The sequence below is a fragment of the Macrotis lagotis genome, chromosome 1 (assembly GCF_037893015.1).
Source record: "Macrotis lagotis isolate mMagLag1 chromosome 1, bilby.v1.9.chrom.fasta, whole genome shotgun sequence".
Taxonomy (NCBI): domain Eukaryota; kingdom Metazoa; phylum Chordata; class Mammalia; order Peramelemorphia; family Peramelidae; genus Macrotis; species Macrotis lagotis.
The window spans coordinates 367,281,886-367,304,883 of NC_133658.1; the positions used below are offsets into that span (position 1 = coordinate 367,281,886).

Sequence of the window (22,998 nt, forward strand, 5' to 3'; positions counted from 1 at the left end):
GTAATTCTTAAAGCTGTATAGAAATGTGATTTATGAGACTGATATTTTTAAGTTTCTATTATTTGAGAAGCTGAGAAGAATGGAAAAATTTTAAAAACCTAATCTTCCTGTTATTTCTGGATCTACTGAGATTGTCATGAGTAACAAGTTGAATTGTCAAAGAGTTTTCCTGTAACTTATTAAAATTCATTATGAAATTAATGAATTAATGAAATTTTAGATGGAGTCAAGGTAGTTTTGGCCAGGTCTGAAAACTGTTTCATCATTCTGAAAATCTATGAAAATATCAGTTTTGAAATATTATGCACAAATCTAATAATTAAACTGCAAAAGGATAATACATTAAGTTGATGGTTTAATGATAGTATTTTAATGACTAACCTTGGACTGGATAGGCAATGGAGAAACATACTACCCTCTTTATGATAGATGTAGGTGGAATGGTGATTATACTATTATATTAAATTTTGCTTAACTGTTTTCCTTTGTTATAATAAAATACTCAATGAGGTGGAAGAGGAGAAGGAAGTGACATGGTTAGGAATGACGGTGATATAAAATAAATATCAATGACCATCTTTCCCCTCAAAAAAAATGAAATAAACTGTCAAACTTGAAACTTAATGGCTGACTTAGCAAGGCTATAGGGGCATGAGAATATTTTCCCCCCACTTCCCTCCTCCCCTTTCCTGCCCCCATCTTCCCTCCCCCCACATTAAAATTACCCCATTTATCCCCATTTCCTATTTGGGAAAACTGAAGGTTTGTGAGCATCTAGAGAATTAGTATTAGACAAGCAGTATGGCACAATGGCTGCACTTGGCTGAACTTAGAAAGACAAAAGACCTAGACAGGAGTCCCATCTTCCATATAGATTAACTGTGTAGCCTTGGGCTACAAGGGCTTTTCGTGCCTCAGCTTCCCCATCTACTCCTTGGGTTATGAGTTTAGAGTCAAAATTCAAATACTACTTCTGGTATCTGTGTGAACCTTAGAACCTCACTTGGGCTTCAGTTTACTCATCTATAAAATGAGAGAATTTGACTAGATATTCTCTAAGGTACTTCCTAATGTTCAATCTCTTATGCCAATAAAAGATGATTGAGCCCAATCCTCTTATTTTTCCATATGGGGAAACTACTGAGGTGCAAATCACCCTGCCAGGGTCACATACAAGTGGCAATACTTGGAGTTGAATCTATTGACTTTGATTCCTAATTTCTGGCTCTGTGTCATAATATTAGCATCATAAAAAAGAAAAACAGTTTTGATTAAGGAAGGACTTTCTATTCATCTGTGATTGCAGGTGTATAGCCCTAGAAAATCTTGAGAATCAAACTACCATCTCATTGATTTGGGTATGAATATTCATTCATTATAGGCACTCAAACACAGAGATTAATTGAATCCCCACTGTGACATGCAGAGGTAGGTCAGGGTAATAGGAGCTGGAGCTGGTGTTTCCACTGGTTAAAAAAAAATTGAGTCCCAGCTGCTATAAATCAAGGAGGTCCTACCTGTAGATTAATAGGAATTTTAAAAGGAAAAGATGAAGCCTGCAGATGTAAATATTAATTGCATTAGGATTGATAAAATGTATTCAACAATTCAAATTTAATTTTGTTTGATAAAAAAGTGGTTATTCATTCAGTACAATTTTATTAGTGTCTTAGTGTTGCATGATCAGATGAACACATAAATTACAGACTAATTATGCTGTCAGATTTTTCCTGTGTGCAGTAATCATATTTAGGAACCTTATTGGGCCTGCAGTATATCCAACTACATATCCAACTTTATTTCTGTGTATTAATAAATATATATATATACACATATATATGTAAAGTTTCAATTCAAGTATGAAACTGGAGCAAATGATTGGTGTATTTGATATATACCTGTCTCATGTCTTGTTCTATCGCTTCCATCACAATTGAATTGTAAACATCTTGAGGGCAAGGGCAATATTTTCAAAACTTTTTAAGAAAAAGTTAAACATCAAGCATTGATTAGAGGACTGGAGATGGTCTGTCTGAAAGAACTAGAAAAGCTGAACCCCCCAAAACAGAAAATTTATCTTGGAATAGGGAACATTTTCCAAGCTTTTAATGGATAGTCATATGAAAGAGAAATAAGATTTCTTTTGATTGGTCAGAACTAGAAATAATATGGGGAAATTGCCACAAAGCAAATGGAGTATGACTACAGTTGTCTGAAAGCAGAATGAGACCCCTCAGGAAGATGTGGATGGAAATTGGTGGAGAGGTCATAAGGCAAAGGTTGCATGGGTTTGAGAAAACTATTGAGGGGTTGTCTGTTCAGGTAGGGGCAAAACTACATGCCCTCTGAGGTTCCTTCCAATTCAGAGATACTGTCTATCATTCTTATACTTTCCAAGTCAGGCCAACAAGGTGAAAAATAACTGACCTTCCTGATTAACCTGCAATCATAACCTTGCTCCTTCATATTAATCTTGGTACAGAAAGACTGATTCTTTCTGTTCTCAATGAAGACTCCTAATCCCAGTGAGACAATGAGGTATGTTCCTTGGGTTTAGGAAATAAAAACAGATAGCACAATCCTTTTTTCAAAGTCCCTGAGAAATAGAGTAAACACATTTGCTTCTGACCTTTATCTCTTCTGGTGAACCCAGTAAAGAGAGACAAATAAAACACAGCATAAATTGTCCTTATAATATTCTGACTTTCTTGACAGGAGGGAGAACAGCAGGTCATGCCAGGTAGAAGATGCAGCACAAAGTCTATTTTTACCCAATTCATCCCAAAGCTGATGAAGTTTTTACTTCAGTCAAAATATTTAATTTTTAACTTTTCTGATGAGCCTGACATTTCTAAGAAAGTAATTTGGAACTGAGAGTAATTAGTGAAAAATAGCTGGGTTGGTAAATTGCAGGCAAGACAAGAATTTGAATGTAGCCTTCGTGGAAACTGTCTTTTCTGCAATAGATGCCATTTGTAGACTCAAATAATCTTGCAGCTGGAAGAACCAAGGATTGTTTGAGTTCAGCATGAGCTTGGATGAGGATCCCTCTAAAACACCCACAGCAAGTGGTTATTTAATTGAACTACAATGATAGGGAACTGACCACCTTTTCTGGTAGCCAATTTCAGGCTTAGGGCTGCTCAGTACTGTTTGTATCATGAGTACTTTATATCACAGGTAAAGTCTATCAAACTCTCTCAAAATAATGTTTCTTTATGCATAAAGTAAAATTTTATTTCAATAGGATCACAAAGTATACCAATTACATAAAAATGTTCATTTTTTAAAAATAAGTTCATGTATCTCTTAATTAATTATTAGGAAGTTTAGTTAATTTTTTCCCCTTTACCTCAGGATAGAATTGACTTTTTCTGTAAACTTCTACCCATTGCTCAGTTCTGTCCTCTGGGTCAAACAGAACAGCTTCACCCTTGTGAGCTTAAATGAAGCATTAAACCTCTTTGGGACTGAGTTTCCACTGTAAAACAAGGGGGTTGAAATAGATGACTTTTGAGAACCTTTCCAGCGCTAAATCAGTGCTTCTATAATCTTATTATTTCTTCCCCATGACAGCATTACAGACTCTTGAAGAAAGATATAATGACCCCTCATTTAGTTTTTTCTTGTCCAGGTCTCATCTCCAGTTCCTTGCAACTAATCCTTAGTTTAATATACCTTCTTCTTACCTGGTCACCCTCCTTTGAATGAGTCACAGATTATCAATATCCTTCCCAAAATACATTTTACAGAATCAGACAAATTAATATTGTGTTAGAATTCAGAATCTACTTTTAGATTTTTAACAACTTATTTCAATTTCTCCAGATAACCATAAAGGAGGAAAACACATTTTTATATAATGCTCTGCTTATGGTTACCTACCTTTAAAATATTGCAATAATAGAAGGGACTTCAGGAGATCAAATAGTTCAGTTCTCTAACTATAGGCACCTTGTTAAAGGTATTCCAGAGAAATGACTATAAACCTGCTCTTTACAGAGTTCCAGATTCAGTGACCTGATTCCATTGCAGTGTTAAATCACCTTGTGATCTATCTAAAAAAGTCCCAATATTAAATTGCCCTGCATTTCTTTCAAAGGGCTGAATTTTAAATAGGCTAGTCTCTGTCTCAAAAGGTTCTGAGTTCCTGAAGGGTCATCCAGTGCATCCTTCTCCCTTCAAAGATTACAAACATGCCAAAATTAATGAACAATATTTGTAGAGAGGGAAGGGTGGGTCAAAATCCTGTTTTTGAAGTGTCAAAAAAAGAGTCTAGGGCCTTCTTAGGTAACCTGATCTGTCTCTTCATCAAATATAGATAAAATCAGAAAATTCTGCCTTCAATACCATAGACCAATTAACAACAGATAAAGAATCAATCTGTTTGATCTATGGAAAGGAGAAACATTTATGACCAAAATGGATTATTTTGACTATATTTAATTGAAAAGTTTTTGCACTAATAAAACTAATGCTGCCAAGATAGAAGGAAAAGAGAAAGCTAGAAAGCAATTTTCAAGGTTAGGGATTCTGATAAAGGTCTCATTTCTAAAATATAGAGAACTGAATCAAACTTAAAAGGTTGTAAGTCATTCCTCAACTGAAAAATGATCAAAGGATATGAACAGGCAATTTTCAAACAAAGAAATTAAAGCTATATGTAATCACATGAAAAAATGCTCTAATTCATTAGTAATTAGAGAAATGCAAATTAAAACAACTATGAGGGTATTACCTCACACCTATCAGACTGACTAAGATGACTAAAAGGGAAAATGATCAATGTTGGAGAGGTTGTGGGGAAAATGGGACATTAATACATTGTTAGAGTAGCTGTGAACTAATTATACCATTCTGGAGAGCAATATGAAACTATGGTCAAAGAGCAATAAAACTGCTGCCCTTTGACCTTGCAATACCAATACTAGGCCTATGTCCAAAAATAAAATAATAAAAAAAATGGGTAAAGTCCCACATGTTTCAAAAATATTTATAGCAGTTCTTTCTGGCAAAGAATTGGAAATTGAGAGGATGCCCATCAACTGGGGAATATTGGACATGTTGTGTTATATAAATGTTATAGAGTACTATTGTTCTATAAGAAACTATGAATGATAGACTCTAGAGAAGCATGGAAATAATTGCAGGAACTGATGCTAAGCGAAGGGAGCAGAACCAAGAGAACATTGCACACATTATCAACAACATTAAGAGTTGACCAACTATGATGGATGCAGCTCCTCTCAGCAGATCAGAGATCTAGGACAACCCTGAGAGACCTGTTATGGACAACACAATCCTCATCCAGAAGAAAACAAAACAAAACAACTCACAAAATCTGAATTGATATTATGTTCACTTTTTAAAAAAAATTTCTCTTATGTTTTTCCTTCCTATTCCATGGCATTCTTTTCCCTTAGTTCTAATTCCTTTTACACAAAATTACTAATATGCAAACATGTTAAATGCAAATGAACATTTACAACTTTTATTAGACTGATGCTAAGGGGAGGGGGTGGGAAGGAGAGTGGTAGAAAAATGTGTAACTTATAAATATGCAAGTGGATGAATCTTAACAAACTTTTATAACATGTAATTGGAAAAATAAAAGAAAAAATAAATTTAAAAAAATTCTGCCTTCTCTCTTGCCTTCATTCTTCCTATGATATTCTTATTCACTTTTCTCTTGGAAGATCATGGAATCTGAGATGGAAGAATCACATAATCATAGATTCAGAACCACAAGGATACATTAGAGATTATCCGGTTCAACAATTTCATTTAATATCTGAGAAGACTGAGTTCAAGGAGATCACATTACTTGTCTAAAATTCCGCAGGCAGGAGAAAACTCAGAGATAACTAACTGATCATAGAGGATCAAAACTGAATGGAACCTTATAGACTGTCTAGTCTAATCTCATTTATAGCTGAGGAAAGTGAGGATCATCATTTGAGACTTTTCCAAGATAGAACAGGTAAAAATAACATCATATGTGTATACTTGCAAATGTATATCTAGATACACACACACACACAATATATGTTTGTATTAAAAGCTATTAAAATTTAAAATTGCACCAAGACTTTTGAGATATTACCTATGTTGGGGAAACAAGAAAAAAGAGACAGAGAAGGAGAGAGACACATAGTCCAAACACAGACACAGATAGGGACACAGAAAGAAAAAGGCCCAGAGAATTGAAGACAGAGACACAGAGTCAGAGACATGGAGAAAAAGAGAGGAAGAGACTGAGAGACAGAGAGGGAAAGAGAGACAGAAACAAAAACAGAGACAGACAAAAAGTGAGAAAGCAAGTAAGCATGTTAAATTTTATAAAGTGTTTTCCTCACAACCATCTTGTGAGGTAGATAGAAAAAGTGCTATTACTATCTTAAATATCATGAAGGAAACACTCTTATAATTTCCATGACATCCTTGATGTTTGATGATTTCTGAAGTGACATTTGAACTCAGGGCTTCTAACTGCCAATCTCGAACTCTTAGCTACGATGTCACCTTGCTGCCTGTCAGGTAGTAAGTTCGAGAACCAATATTTAAACCTTAATTTTCTGATAGCAAAGTTCCTACCATTATCTTTCCACTTACCATGCACCCCACCATCAACTCAGGACTTCCAAACCTTTCTACCTAACTTGAAGCTGACTTTCATGGTTTTCTCCCCTAACCAGAGTTTGAGCACCTTCTGTTCAGGAATTGGCTCATTTTTCTATTTGTATCTCTAGTGCCTAACATGTGCATGCCACATAATGCTTAATAAATATTTATTTATCCATTTAATTATTTGATTGTTAAATTCAACCTCTACCTGAACAAGAATATCTTTAGAAGATCTTTAAATTTACTTTAATTATAAGTTCGAAGTTCCTCTTCTTGATATAAATAATCTTTTCACTTTCCCTTAGAATTCTGGATTTCCTACCCATTGATCAGTCCTATTCTTCCCCTCAGAAGTCTCTTGAAATTCTCAACAACCTTACTTGGTTACAGAAGTGAAAATTAGATTCAGGCCTCTGTTCAGGGTTTGACCAGAGGAAGCAATATATACCCTTACATCAGCCTGCAGGTATTTGGTGACCTGTCTTTTCTCAAATTATAGAATGTCTCTTTTCAGCTAAATGCCCCAAGAAAATTCAATGCATAGGAAATAAAAGACAAGGAACTATTGTGTTTCTTTCTGACAAACATACAGACTCTTTCCTATCCTATACTCACTTTGAAATCATGTACATGATCATACCAAATATTTAGTTAACTCTTTGTCTCAGATATTACATCTTTTGACAGTGAAAATTTTTTTCAGTTGTTTTTCAGTAGCATCCAACTCTTCATGATCCCATTTGGAGTTTTCTTGGCAAATATCCTATAGTGGTTTGTCATTTACTTCTGTTCATTTTACAGATGAAGAAACTGAGACAAACAGTAAGTGATTTGTCCAGGGTCACACAGCTTGTAAGAGGCTGGGACCGGATTTAAACTCAAGTCTTCCTGACTCCAGGTCTAACTAAAGGATTTACACCCAGATTAGAAATTTTGATTTGGCTTGCCCACTATGTACATAGCCCAGGGAATCATAATATTAACTTCCATTTGTAATACTTTGAATTAACTTCCATTTGTAATACTCTTACTCATAGCAATTCTATGGGGCAGGTAATACAATTCTTGTTAGTCCCACTTTTAAAGATGAAAAAACTGAAAATCAGGGAAATATGATTTACCCAGTTTCCCATAGCTAAGGATTATGGAATTTTAAATTAAAAGAGACTGGAGAGATTGTATAGTTTAAGTTTAATTTTATAGAGGTCCATTTGGGTGGTGCAGTGAATGGAGTACAGAGAGTGGAATCAAGAAATAAATATTATTATTCTTACAGTGAGGCAGAATTAAAACCCTGGTCCCCCCATTCCAAGTTTAGCTTTTTTTTTTAACTAGACAACATTAGCCATACATTAATTTATAGAGTAATAAACTTACAAAATAGAAGATATGAAGTTACATTCATATGCCTCTATATATGTGTATGTGTGTGTATATATGCAAGATAATCAATTCTTGCCCTTAAGTCTCCAATTATGTTTTTCTATAATTAGTTGCAACCAAGACAATGAATATCTGAGAAAATAACAAATGGATACAATCCAAGAAGAATATGATTATTTAAATAAAGACTGTGACGTAGAAAACAATATTTGTGGTTTTGGTTTTTTTTTAATGACAAAGAGAAACATTGTTTTTAGAGCATCTAGAATTGTTGGCTGTATCTGCCACACAGATAGTAGGGAGTCAGTTGAAAAAATAAAGCCCTTAAAATGAGGATTACATTTAACACACGAAGCTACCTAAAAGGACTTTCTGGCTTTAATTCAGTGAGTTCCACTATTCTGGGAAATAATGTAGGCCTATGTTGTACCCATCCCTGTTTTCTTTAGTCTCTTGAGCTACCTTAAGCTCTTGATAGTAATAAAAGGCCAGGCAGAGCCCAGCATGCATTTAAAAACTACAATAGCTTGCCATTTCAGTCATGCTTCTTCACATTTGTTGGCAAGTCTTCCTTCAATCTCCTGCTTAGTTTCTTTGTATAAATAAGCTAATTAGGAAATGGATAGGTTATTGTGGACACCTGGATGTAACAAAAAACACAGCTCCAGGGAGGACTACACACAAACACACACACACACACACACACACACACACACACACACACACACACAAACATACACACAGACAGTACCTAATCTTAACTGGTTGTAAAATGGTGCCTGGAAACTGAAGGAATGAACAGGGCATGGTGGGATTGGACAAAGTAAATTCATTACACCATACAGTACAGTGGTGCTGCCCAGAGGGGGCACAGCCTGGCATACAAGGAAAAACCCAGTACAGGATTTTAGGCTAAGTGCTTTGACCAATCCATTCATTTTGGAGAAAAGCTTAATGTGAAAACACCACACAAGCTGCCCATCCCTGTGAATCCAGTGCTCCAGAATTCCTCACTCAAGCTCTAATCATCCCTTCCCCCCACCAAAACATGAAAAGATACATGCTGTGAAGTAGAATTTAGTCCCCAAGATATAGATAAAATGATAGACATCTGTCCTAATTGGTCACAATGAAACAGGGGAGCAATAATAAGAATAAATCATACAGGATGTACTAAAAGAGAGGCTGATGTTTAAAACCCCAAAACAATTAATCCCCAACCCCCAGCATGGGTTTATATTTATTACCAATAAAAATGATTATGTAGTACTTGGTGGAAAGAAATGCAGAATAAATGCTGGGTAATGAATACATTTGTATATTTTACATGGGGAGAAGCTAGAGTCCCACAGTACCCCTGATCGACACATTGCATACATGCAAATACATATCTAGAAATATGTTCTTATGCATAAATTCTCATTGCCATGCACACAATGTGTACACTGCAGGAAAGAATGGAGATCTTGGCCAAACAAGCCAACCCTTTCCCTAACCACTATGGGGGGGGGGAGCCATTTAGATGAAGAGATATAATTCAGTTATCTGGAGGTTAGATATTCCTAGCAAATACAAACAATAAGGCACCCACCACCACCACTACCACCACCACCAATTGCCTTGGGGCTTCTCTCAAGATACTCAATGTTATTTTGAGAAGGCTCAGCCATAAAGATGAGAACACGATTCTTTATGTTCATTTTCTTAACCCCACACAACCCACTTCTAGAGCAAATGCTGGTCTAAAGGAACCAGATCCACTAAACTATATTCTTAGACTTGCTAAGATAAAATTGGCACACATTTTTGAACCAAGAAGGTACCTCCTCCTCCCTTCATCCTCCTTGTTTCCTTTCCTTATCCTACCTACCTCTTTCTCTGTCTGTCTCCTTGGGTCACTGTCTCAATCTCTCTGTATGTCTGTCTCTGTCTCCCTATTTCTCTCCCCCCAACCACTCTATGATCTCCCTCTCTTCCTTCTTCTCTTCCTCTCTCCGCTCCACCTTCCTCCCCCCCACCTTCCTCCCCTCCCCCTCTTCCTTCTCCCTCCCTTCTCTCTCTCTCTCTCTCTCTCTCTCTCTCTCTCTCTCTCTCTCTCTCTCTCTCTCTCTCTCTCTCTCTCTCTCTCTCCACCGCACCCCCCCCACCTCTGTCTCCCTGGCTCACCCTCTTGCCAGTCTCGGGGAGAGCATTCATTGTATTGTTCCAGCCTAGGCTACAGAAAGGATTGACATGCCTTGAATTACACTATTGATGGGAAAGCCAACCAAGCAAAAATATATGCCAGCTCCAGAAGCCTCCACTTACTTACCCCGCGCAGACCAGAAGAAGCTGCTTCAAGGGGGGATAGGTACCAGTCGAATCCATGTTCCCTGGGACTGAGGAGGAGGAGGATGCTGCAGAGCCCAACATCAGCAGCGGATGCTCGAAGGAGGTCCTCCCCTCCCCACCCCGCTTTCCCCAGGCGGTGATGCTGAGAAGTGGAACCACCCTCCCAGCCGGAGTAATAGCAGCAGTGGCAGCAATCTGGCCCTGGCCTCCTCCCTCTTGGAGGAGGATGGGATGAGCTCAGAGAGAGAGCGCCTGGAACTTGCAGCGGGCACCGCGCCTGCCTCTTCCGGACTCCTCCTCTCCATCCCTCCCCCTCCCCTCCTGCCAGCTCCACCCCTGCTGCGGAAAGGAAGAGGCAGCAGCGGCAGCAGCTGGTTGTCATGACAACTGCCACAAGAAGGGAGCAGGGAAGATGAGCCAAGGAGAGAGGCTGGGGCAAATTGAACTGGAGATCAATCCATGCAGCCCTCTGGGAGGCCCCCAGGACATCTGATCTAGCCACTGAAGGGGCAGTGAAGAGGCAGAGGAATTGGTTTGGAATTCCCGTTCTGCCATTTACCAGCAGTGTGACCTACATCAAATTAATTTTCTCCTCTGGGCCTCAGTTTCCTCATCAGGAAAACGGGGATTATATTCTCGACCTTTCTGGAACTCTTTATCTAATTCTTACTTGAGTGAAGCGGGCAGCGCAGATACTGCTATGCTTATTTTATAAATGAGACTCAGAGTAGGGAAATAACTTATCCAGGGTTCCACAGTAACAGAACAAGGCTTGGAGGTTTAACTCTAGGCTCCTATTTTCATTAGATTAATATTATGTACACAGCCTACCACACAGGATTATTCTGCAGGTAAGCATGGCAGAATCATGGGATCTTGGTGTGATTATCAACTTGTAGTATCTATATCTACATAAATTCTTCACAGAAAAGAATGAGAAACAAAGCACTAAAACTGTTGATTTTTAATAAATTAACTAAAACCACTTTCAAAAATACTGGCTTGTGACCTTGGATAAGTCACCAAGTAACTCTCAGGACTCTAAGTATCTGGGTGACTACCTGCACTGGTAAAGGGTGTTCTGTCATCTAGAATTTACCTTTCCCTCATCCTTATCCCTTAAATTTTTTTTAAATATTAACAGTTTGATTTAAAAAAAAAACAAGAAAAGAGTCTGCATTTTCCATTTGGAGTTTAAGATGCAGTGTGACAAGGAATAAAGAGAAATGGACAAAGGAGTCTTGCTGACATGGATTGTAGTCTCAACTCTTTCAATAATTCCTTGGCAGTTTTAACTGAGACAGTACCTCATTCTCTCTGCCTCAGTTTCTTCAGCCTCATAAAAATAATTAGGTTTCAGTCCTCTGAGGAGATGATATATAAGATTACTTCTAACTCTAATGCTCTATGACATGGGATAGTTGCGGTCTTGGATATGCCACAGATTTTGGCCATTCACTTGACTCTGTGTCTCATTTTCCTCATCTATAAGGATAAAAGGATTGAACTAGATTGTTGCAGGTCTCTTCTAGCTTTAAAGTTCTAACTCTATGGTATCTGGGGAATGCCTGAAAATGGATGGTATTTCTACATAGATTTTTAATTCTATACAATTATATAAATACTTATAAAGGATCTACTATGAGCAAAGCAGCATACTAATTGCTACATATAATTCTGATGAGTTGTTTCAGTTGTGCTTGACTCTTCATGACCCCATTTGGGGTTTTAGTGGCAAAGATATTGATTGGTTTACCATTTCTTTTTCTAGTTCATTTTATAGAAGAGGAACTGAGGCAAACAGGATCAAGTGACTTTTGAGGGTCACACAGTTAGTAAAGTCAAATTTGAATGAGGTCGAAGTTGAACCCAAAGATGAATCTTCCTGACTCCAGCTCTGGCATTCTATCCATTGTGTTATCTAGCTACCTCACAATACCATATAAAAACAAAAATAAAATTCCCCATCCTTAGGGAACTTATATTCTACTTTTAAAGTTTATACAATTTCTGGCTCCCCAAAGCACATATTTATAGATTGTTCATTGAATGAGTATATAAATGTTTTGGACAGGTTCTGTATATAGAGAGGATCTGGGCCTAGAATGTGGTAGGAATAAAAGATGGAGTTGAACCATACTGCATAATTTACAAGTTGCTTTCATCAGTCCCAAGCTCTAGGCCGCTACAAAAGTTCATCTTTTTTAAATCTAATATCTTCCTAGTCAGCATAAATGCAAGCAAATCTTGGAATACCATAGTTTTAAAAGAATCTAATTTCTTTTAGAAACACAAAGGGCACTAAAGGTCAATAAAAAGATGACTATTGAATATAAGAAAACTGAAACTTATGTTAGGAAAGACATTAAGCACATATATGGCTAGGTATAGCTTTATACTTGGATATGAAGTTAGAGTGAGGTAAAAGATGATGGTTACAATGATATCATAAAATATTAAAAGAATGAGAAGACATCTAGTGTATGGATTGATGGAGCCTCTAAAGATCATTTATAGATAGAAAACATAAAAACCACAGTGTGTAAGGAAATGAATAGAAGGAAATCTTCACTAGTGGAGCAAGAATGCCCACTGATGAGATCTCAAATCCATTATGATATGAGAGTGTATGGTCAATCAACAAGCATTTATTATGTACTTACTAATGTGCCATTGTGTACTACTATGCTTTAAGTGCTGGGAATAAAAAAAATAAACTTTCAGTCAAGAAGCATTCCTATAATCTTGGAAAGCAACAAATCCACATATAAGTATATACAAAATATGGACAGTCAACACAAAATTTGACCAGGGTTGCCTAGACTTGATACTTGAAAAACATTCCTTTGGGAAGACTCATTATTTTTTTTTATCAATTTTTCAGTCATCTGACTTTTTGTGACCATTTGGGGTTTTCTTGGCAAAGATGCTAGAATGGCTGACCATTTCTTTCTCCAGTTCAATTTACAGATGAGGAAATTGAATCAAATACAGTTGAGTGATTTGTCCAGGGTCACAAAATTTAGGAAGTATCTGAAATTGGACCTGAACTCAGGAAGATGAGACTTCCTGATTCCTGGCCAAGAACTCTATCTACTGTGCCATGTACTTCCCATGATAGCTCTTTTCAAATATGATTTTTGAAGACTTTTCATGCAGTAGGAGGAGTCAATTCATTCTGTTTGACTCCAGGGAGGAGAACTAGTAGTAAGAGGAAGTTGCAAGGGGGTGGCTAGGTTGCTTAGTGGATAGAGCACCTGCCCTGGAGTCAGGAGTACCTGAGTTCAAATCCGACCTCAGACACTTAATAATTAACCTAGCTGTGTAGCCTTGGGCAATCTACTTAACCCCATTACCTTGCAAAAACAAAATAAAAAAGAGGAAGTTGCAAGAGGCAAATTTAGATTTAGGAGTATGTTATATTGGTAGAATATTTAACAAGCAGTTCTCAAAAATAAATGTATTCACAACACATTTTTAAGTTTTGTCTGATTTATTATCATTCTCTCCATCACTTTCTTATTTCTAGAAAACTAATAATTATAATTATTATGAATATATAATGATTTATATATATATAATTATAAATCAACTCTATTTGATTCAGTTTTCTCATCTGTAAAATGAACTGGAGAAGGAAATACAAATTTCCAAGGTGTAAATGCTCACACTGACAATTTAACAAATGTCCCCCCACCCCCACCCAGAAGCTGGCTCCAGCACATTTATAGCTTAATTTCAGAAACTTAAAATTTCTACCAATTAGAGTTGTCTAGAATTGTAATGTTATGTCTGAAGAGTTGGTGGGTTCTCCCCACCCACCTTGGTCATCTTCAAACATCTTCAAACAAAAGGAGTGCTGCTTGTGTTCTCTCACAGACCAGAGTACAGACAAAGAGAATAGTCATAATCTCTCATAAATTGAAAGAATTGAAACCTTGCAGGTCCCTAGAAGTATCTCTGAAAATAGCTTCAAAAGCTTGGGACTGCGTGCCCTCCACCTTGGAAGCAGAGTCCCACCTTAACAAAGGGTTAAAATCAAATCATAGGCTTGGGAAATGAGCAAACAACAGAAGAAAATAAAATCCAACTATAGGCAGCTGCTATGGTCATTTGGAAGATTAAAATACACAGAAAAATATAACAAAGTCAAAGCTCCTATATCCAAAGCCTCAAGGAAAAATATGACTTGGGCTTAGGCTGTGCAAGAGCTCAAAAAGGATTTTGACAATTAAGACTATGAGAGATAGAGGAAAAATTGGGAAGAGAAATGAGAGGGATGTGGGAAAATCATGAAAACTGAGTCAACAGTTTGGTGGAGAAATAACACCTTAAAAGACTGGGTCATGGGGCAGCTAGGTGGTGTGGTGGATAAAGCACCGGCCCTGGAGTCAGGAGTACCTGGGTTCAAATCTTGTCTCAGACACTAAATAATTACCTAGCTATGTGGCCTTGGGCAATACACTCAACCCCATTTGCCTTGAAAAAAACCTAAAAAAAAGACTGGGTTAAATGGAAAAAGAGATCCAAAAAAAAATCAATGAGGAGAAAAAAGCCTTAATTAGCAGACTGGCCAATTGCAAAAGAATATTCAAAAGCTCACTGGAGAAAGTAATTCCTTAAAATATAGAATGGAGTAAAGGGAAGCTGAAGATTTATAAGAAATCAGAAAACAATAAGCAAAACCAAAAGAAATAAAAACTAGAAGAAAATGTGAAATATCTCATTGGAAAAAGAACTGATCTGGAAAACAGATCCAGAAGATATGATTGAAAAATTATTAGACCACCTGAAAGCTATGACCAAATAAAGAAAATACTATTTCAAGATATTTCAAGACATTTTTTCAAGAAATTATCAAGGGAAACTGCCCTGGTATTCTAGAAGCAGAGGGTAAAATAGAAATTGAAAGAATTCACTGATCACTCCCTGAAAGAGATTCCAAAATGAAAACTGCAAAGAATATTATAGCCAACTTCTAGAGCTCTCAAGTCAAGGAGAAACTACTGCAAGCAGTCAAAATTACTTGTCATTTTGATACTTTGGGGACTCTTCCTGAGGATTTTTTTTTCATTTTGGAATGTATGAATGAAGAAGCATTTGTGAAGTGACTAGTACAGATTATATTCTCTTCTTGAAAGGAATTTATTCTGATAGATATGATCTTCTTTAGTAGAGAAGGCAATGGTACTGTAAGATGTAAGTGTCCCTGGGGGCAGGGAGAAGGATATAAGGCCTGTACTTGAGATGCCTAGGTCATAATCCCTACCTTACAAGGAGCAAATCATAACCTCTCTGGCTTTTGTTTCATCATTTGTAAGTTGAGCAAGTATGAGAAAGAATTGGAAACATGGCATAGCAGGAAAAACCTTGGATATGAAATCAAAGACTTGAATATCACCTCTGCTGCCTCCTACACAATCTTGGGCAGATCAACCCAACTCTATGAATTCCATATCCTAGATGAATGAGCCTGGAATATGAAGAAAAACGTGGACAACATCTCTGCTGCTTCCTACACTGCCTTGGACAAACCACACCATCTCTAAGGACTCCATTTTTCTATCTCTGAAAAAGGAAATGGTGTTGAACTAAAAGATCTCAAAAGCCTTTTTAGTTGAAATTCTCTCTGAGATCTCAGGTCCATTTAATGTTTGATGAAAGATTAGGGGCAGCTAGGTGATGCAGTGAATAGAGCACCAGCCCTGAAGTCAGGAGAACTTGAGTTCAAATCCAGTCTCAGCCACTTGATAATTACCTAGCCCTGTGAACTTGGGCAAGGCACTTCATGTCATTGCCTTGAAAAAATAAAAAAAAAGGTTAGCTTCCTTGCTTTTTCCCTGAAATCAAAGTCCTACATGAACCTTAAGACCCATATATATTCTTATCTCTTGGAAAGAAAATACCTCAAAAATGTATCACCCTTCTATATGCAGGCCCCAACTCATCCTATTTTGATTATCACACCAGACCAGAGACTAAGTCGCCTACCCTCTCACCAACTGTCCCTAATACCTCTTCCTTTTGCTCAGATATTGAAGTCAATATTATCATTGCTTCTATAAAGGGTTAATCATCTTTTCTATTTTTGTGGTTCCTCTCCAGAATTCCTGTGATTCTGCCTATGTTTCTCTGCCTTCTACTGGTCATTACTTTTGACTCACTCATATCCACTCATATCAGCCTATACTTCCTCTGACCCTATTCTATTTTACCTCATCATTTCATTGTAACTTGTTCTATGGGTAACAAACTTTCCTTCATATTGTAGACCTATGAAGCTTTATCTTCCACCAGAGAAGATAGTTTGTTTCAACTTTGAATTCAATTATATATATATATGCTATTATCCCCCAATGGAACATCTGTAAAGGACTATTTTATTTTTATCTTTATATAACTATTTTATTTTAGGGGGTTTTTTGCAAGGCAAATGGGGTTAAGTGGCTTGCCCAAGGCCACACAGCTAGGTAATTAATTAAGTGTCTGAGACTGGATTTGAACCCAGGTACTCCTGACTCCAGGGCCAGTCCTTTATCCACTATGCCCCCTAGCCACCCCTATCTTTATATAACTAGACCTAGCACAATGTTTGGAACATAATAGGTGCTTAATAAATGTTGTAATGGAACTAAAATTAGATGAAATCCCTTCCAGGAAGCCTCCATTGACTAATGAATCTTTATAGTGGACTTCCTCTAGTACTAAAGAATTAAGTCTTCCATATCATCAGGTTATCTTAGAATTTTTCTATTAATATAAATACAGCAACAATAGTAGTTGACACTTATAGTTTAATATATAATGACAAAAGAACTTGGGTTCAAGACCCAGTGAGGATTGAGACTGATGGGGTCTGTAGAGGGAGGAAATTAGGGGATTCTTGAAGAGATAAATGGAATGGGGATGAAAGGGTGCAGGAAGAAGATAATAATGTTTGTCCTTCATTTTTGAAGAAGAGCATGACATCAGGGAGGTGATGCTATGACAAGCATGTGAATTGGATTTGAAGGAGGGGCTGCTGTGCTAGGTCACCAGCCTCACTTTCTCCTCCAGAATCATCTGGGTCCAGTGACCAGATATGGATCAGGACAACTGGAGATGGCCCTGGATGCAAGGCAACTAAGGTTAAGTGACTTGCCCAAGGTCACATAGCTAGTGTTAAGTGGCAAGTGTCTGAGGCTGGATTTGAACTCCTATCCTCCTGAATCTTGTGCCACCTAGCTATGCATAGGGGGAAAAGAAAAGATAATAGGGATGTGTTAAAAAGAGAAGCAGAGAAAAAATAGTGAGTAAACATGGAGGGAAATACACAAATAGTAATTGTAATTTTGAATGTGCTGACAGGATTTTTAGCAGTTTTCTATGTGATGGGAAAGAACTAGAAATTGTAGGGATCATCCTTAACTTGAACTTCACACTATAAATCCTCAATGAGAATGGTGAATAATTTTGGAGTAGATGATTCTCAATTTTTTTGCCCTGTTTGTATTGAAGATCAAAGAGAAGTTTGCTGAACAAGATTGTTTCTTAAAGCTTTCAAAAATTTTGCATAATTTTGACATATTCAAGGGAAATAATCTTTGATGGTCACTCTTTGAGATATTTTGAGAATAAACACCTTGATACCTTAGAAATTGCATCACCTCCAGCATATATCACCATTAGATTTACCTTTCTAGTTCACTTGCTGTTTCCATCTTTTTCTTCCCTGCCATTTCCTCTCCCTAGCACATTGGAGACTTGTTATATCATTGTCTGAATGTCACCTTATTGACACATTAGTCACCTTATTATGAAGAGATTTCATTTTGCAAAATTTTGGCCAATCTTTCTCATATCTCATGATTATTTTTATCCTGCTGTCAACCACATTTCCCCTTGAAATATTGTTGCTTAGTTGGGTCTCTTGGGGGCGTGGGGGCAATTGGGATTGAATGACTTGCCCAGGGTCTCATAGCTAATGCCAAATGTCTGGGTCCAGATTTGAACTCAGGTTCTCTGTCTCCAGGGCCAGTGCCCACTATCCACTTTAAAAAAAACTTTCTTTAAACTTGCTTTTCCTTCAACTGCTTCTGGCTATTTCATGACAAAATTGCACAAAATCTTAAATGAATTTATATTCTAAACTGATATTGTCCTCAGCTGCCATACTTCTTTATCTGTCAGCGGTCAAGCCTTTCCTGACTGCATCCCTTTCTAGGCTCTTCTTCAATACTCATTTTGACAATTCAACAATAAAGTCTAAACTTCTTTAACAAAAGAGGTTGTGAGACTTAAAGGATAGAGAACTAGAGCTCTAAAGACGTTGGTTCAAGTGTCATCTCTGACACAGACTGATAGTGTCACCTGCAAGTCACTTAATCTTGCATAGTTTCCAGTTTAAGAAAAGGTGTCAATTTGCATTGTTAGAGAAAATTTATCAGTGAGTGCTTTCTAGAATGATAAAGTCACAGACTTGTTTACTTTCAACCTCTTTAGATTGTCCCAGTTTTTTAAAGGCATCAAATAACTCTTTTAACACCAGAGGTCCAGGACCTCAACTGATGCAAAAAATAATTATAGTTTTACATTGAAATAAAAATCATCATGCTAACTGAATTTTCCTTGCATTATGATAAAAAAATCATACTGTCAATTAACACTGCTTAGTCCTTTGAGGTATTTGCTCTAATCATTAGAAGTATCCAAATTAAATTCCATTCCTTCCAATCTTAATTAGGTCATGTAAGAGTTATTTTGATTATATGCTAACTTTTGCTCATTTGTATTCTTTTTTCCTAGATTTGTATCAATTTTTATCTTATTCTAATTATTTGTTGCCTGACTGTACATGGATAGTTGATTTAGGGATGACTCCCACATTAACAATGGTCTGTTTCCTCTCCAAAAAAAATACAATCAAATTTCTTGTCCAGTTCTAGGACTTAACAATTCCTCTTGACTAAAATATTCATGTAGTTATGAGGCTTCCATGTATCCTATAAGACTTTATCCTTTCTTGTTTCTAATTTCTAAATCACATTTTACAATTCCATCTTCTATGGGAAATGGAAAGCTTTGCATTAGTTACCAAGAAGCAAAATAGATTTTGATTTAATTTCAAGGGTTTTACTGAGTTCTGCATAGAATTTCTCTACCTCTTCATCCTCTATAACAGATGTTGGTACATAAGGTGCAATCATTTTCATGGTGCTATTTTTATAAATGCTTATCATGAGCACCGCAATATAAAATGACTGAACATCCCGTAAAGAAATGTTTCCTGATGTCTCTGGATGCATGTTGAAAATCAGCTCCTTTGTTTTATTCTCCAGGGACAGCTGGTAAGCATCCTTCTATTTAACTGAAGTTTCCTTTTGTCTTGGTTTCTTTTATAAAAAATATTCAAGATCAGTTCAATTCATTTCCAAATCTGTATCTCATATGTTGGTCATTGGGCAAGTACTTCATATTTAGGGAAACAACAGCTAAACCAATGTTTATGGATAATCTGAAAAAACAACTACTAAACAACCTCTGTGTGATTACCTGCTAGCCCCCCTTTTCTGCCACTCTGACACCATGAAAGCAGAAGTACAAGTCCTGAGGGCCACATTGTACTTTTCTTTGTTTCATTTGTTGCAATGGTCAAACAGTGGAAACCAAGTGTCTAGCTCTCGTGATGAAGCTCCTTGTCCTGAGGAAACTTGAACCTCCTAGAGGAAGGCACTCTGTTTCAGAGCCCAGATCTCAAACCCTTCTAGCACGATCAAACATGACAGTTATCATTAAGAGGGAGGGCTTTGTAAAAGGGTTTATAATTATAATAAAAGGAAAAAATAACTGACATTTATATTCTACTTTAAAAAGATCAGTTGCTTTGTGCATATTATCTTTCTTCTGAATGTCATGTCAACTTAGTATGAATATTATTATATCTATGAAAGTTCAAAGGTCAAAGGACAAACACAGGGAGCAAGCTATCCAGGTAGCAAGTGTTTAAGATGAATTTGAATCTGAAACTCCTTATCCTAGGTTCGAGGTCTTTCCATTATACTACATTGCCTCTCTAGATACATTCCTCTGTTGCTTTCTTCTTAACCCACAGATATTAACACAGTTTTAAGCACAATGTTCATACTCAACAGGGGCTTATTCTTTGATTCATTAATCCTTCTAACTATAAAAGTTATTTTCATAGATGGATTACTGACATTGGCAAACTGGGGTCTTTCCTCATGGTTACTTTTTGGAGAATGCCCTGTTACTCTTTGGAGAATGCCCTGATCTCTTTTTGTTTTTCTGTGACAGCTTATACTGAATCATTTTTCCTAAAATGAATACAATCATGTAGTGAATATGAATAATGAATAGTTTTTGCCTTGAACAGATTAGTTTAAATATTATAGAATACTTTCATTTTTAAGTCCACAATCATAGAATTACAGAATCTTACAGATTACAAATTATAGATAGAATTGATCTCAGCTACCATATAATCTAGCCAGAAACAAGTGTCCCATCAACCACATCACTGAGAAGTGGTTATCCTTTCTCTCCTTGAAGACTTCCAGTGAAGATCCAGAAACAAACCAAACTTATTTTAGAACTCCTCCCTCACATAAAATGTATTGTAAATCAAATAATCTTTCAATGACAAAATCATGCAAAACATTGACACTTAGAAAAATCATATGCTGTTAAGGATATTGGTACCTATGTTCTCCTAATGCCTGGTACAGAAAAAAATGATTGCTCCCATCTGTTGCTTTTTATTCTTCACTTTACTAGTTTTGTGCACTATGGAAAAGCAAATGTTACTGAAGTATATTATTAACTATTCAATTCAAATGCTACCTCTTCTATGAAGCTTTTTGTGATTTTTTTTATCCCCCATCCTCTCATAATACTTTGCATCTGTTTATAGCACATATCACATAATATTTTGTATAGTGTTGGTTTTTATTCTTGCTTTCTCTCTTCTTCCAGATGGCAAGTTTCTTGATAGAAAAGGTGAAAGGATAATGATATTTGCCCTTCGTTCTTGAAGACCACAACATCAGAGAGGTGATGCCATGACAAGCACATGAATTGAATTTGAGTGAGGAGGTGCTGTGCTAAGTCACCAGCCTCAATTTCTCCTCCAGAGCCATCTGGATCTAGTGGTCAGAAATGAATCAGGATGACTGGAGATGATCCTGGATACAAAGCAATCAGGGTTAAGGTACTTGCCCAAAGTCACCCAGCTAGTGAGCATCAATTATCTGGGATTGGATTCAAATTCCTGTCTTCCTGACCCCAAAACCAGTACTCTATCCACTTGTACCATCTGGTTGCCAAGATCAAAGGAAGCACTGTCTTGTATACATAATAAAGCATACTGTACTTGGGAAAAGAAAACATGGCATCCAATTCCACTATTTATTATCTGAAAGACATTGGGTAAGTCATTTAGTTTCCCAGGACCTATACACTCACTTATAAATGGAACTCCAAATATTTGTCCTTACAACCTATTTCACAGAGTTTATTTGAGGATTAAATGAGATAATTCGAAATATAACCTTCTGTAAAACTATAAATTACTGCACATTTATTTAACATGATGGTAGGTGTAACAGCAGAGAAGGTAGTTTCTCTTGATGAGTTCAGTTTCCCAGGCCTAGACAAACTACACTGTCAGGTACTCAAAAAATTTGTCTTAGACTCTTCAAAGGGTTGTTTCTGTTAAGAGGACTGCCACCATTCCCTAGTCACACAGATATGTAATCTCAGAATCATCCTTAACTCTTCCTTCTCCATCAACCTCCTACACCCATTCAATTACTAAATTCAATTACCTTGACCTCTCTCATATCTGCCTCGCTGTCACATTCACAAGACCATTGCCTTAGTTCCTTTTCCAGTGACCCATTAAAATAGCTTCCTAATTGCCTTCCCCATTTCTTCTGGTCTTTCTCTTCTCAATCCAATCTCCTCACATATGTCAGTCACATAATCATCCTAAAGCACAGAGTCTAGCCATATTACATTTCCACTCAAAAACCTTCAGTGCTTCTCTGTTTCCTGAAGAAGAAAATCAAAACTCCTCACCCTGGAATGTAAGGCCCTTTCTAACTTTCCAGCTGCATTTCATAGGATTCTTTTTGTGAACTCTCCATTCTGGGTAAAACTGAACTATGTGTTCAGCCCTCCTCTGCATCCATGCATGCATACAAACCATTTCTCATGCAGAATGCATTTTTCTCTTTTCTTTCCTAGAATCCTGGTCTTCTTTAAAAGTCTTCCGATCAACTGATAACCCCTCCAGAAAGCCTTCCTTCCTCCCTGCTCTCTTCAAATTGTTAATGCATTTCCTAACCTCAGATTTTCTGATTTTTATTTATCTATGCACAGGTTAAGTCATTTATCCCTTGAGAGCAGGGATTGTTTTGTTTTTTACTTACTATTCTTTACAACTTAGCCTACTGCCTTACACACAGCTGACTACAATTAAATTTTATAGAATTGAATTAGATTCTCTTAAACTAATTTAAGAGAATCTAATTCAATTCTATAAAATTTAAAAAAATGTATCTGTGATCTTACTGATGGGGATAATATAATATTGCATACTGCAACCTATCCTATACCTTCCTATCCTATGTAGTTCTTATTCATACCCACACATAAAATCTT

At 36.8% G+C, this 22,998-nt stretch overlaps 1 protein-coding gene and 1 long non-coding RNA gene across 3 annotated transcripts in view; one reads left to right on the plus strand and one right to left on the minus strand.

Moving 5' to 3' along the window:
- The window catches only part of JAKMIP2 (janus kinase and microtubule interacting protein 2), a 207,270-nt gene extending 196,658 nt beyond the window's left edge, over nucleotides 1-10,612 (minus strand). Inside the window, 1 exon segment of the mRNA XM_074212375.1 lies at nucleotides 10,319-10,612. The gene's annotated coding sequence lies outside the window, so the exon portion shown is untranslated.
- The window catches only part of LOC141505998 (uncharacterized), a 285,180-nt gene extending 263,258 nt beyond the window's left edge, over nucleotides 1-21,922 (plus strand). Inside the window, exon 7 of one of the 2 annotated variants that reach the window (XR_012473742.1) lies at nucleotides 21,310-21,922. This is a non-coding gene — a long non-coding RNA (uncharacterized LOC141505998). The remainder of the gene's footprint in view (nucleotides 1-21,309) is intronic. The other variant, XR_012473747.1, reaches the window with a different exon arrangement.
- Nucleotides 21,923-22,998: the final 1,076 nt, after the last annotated feature.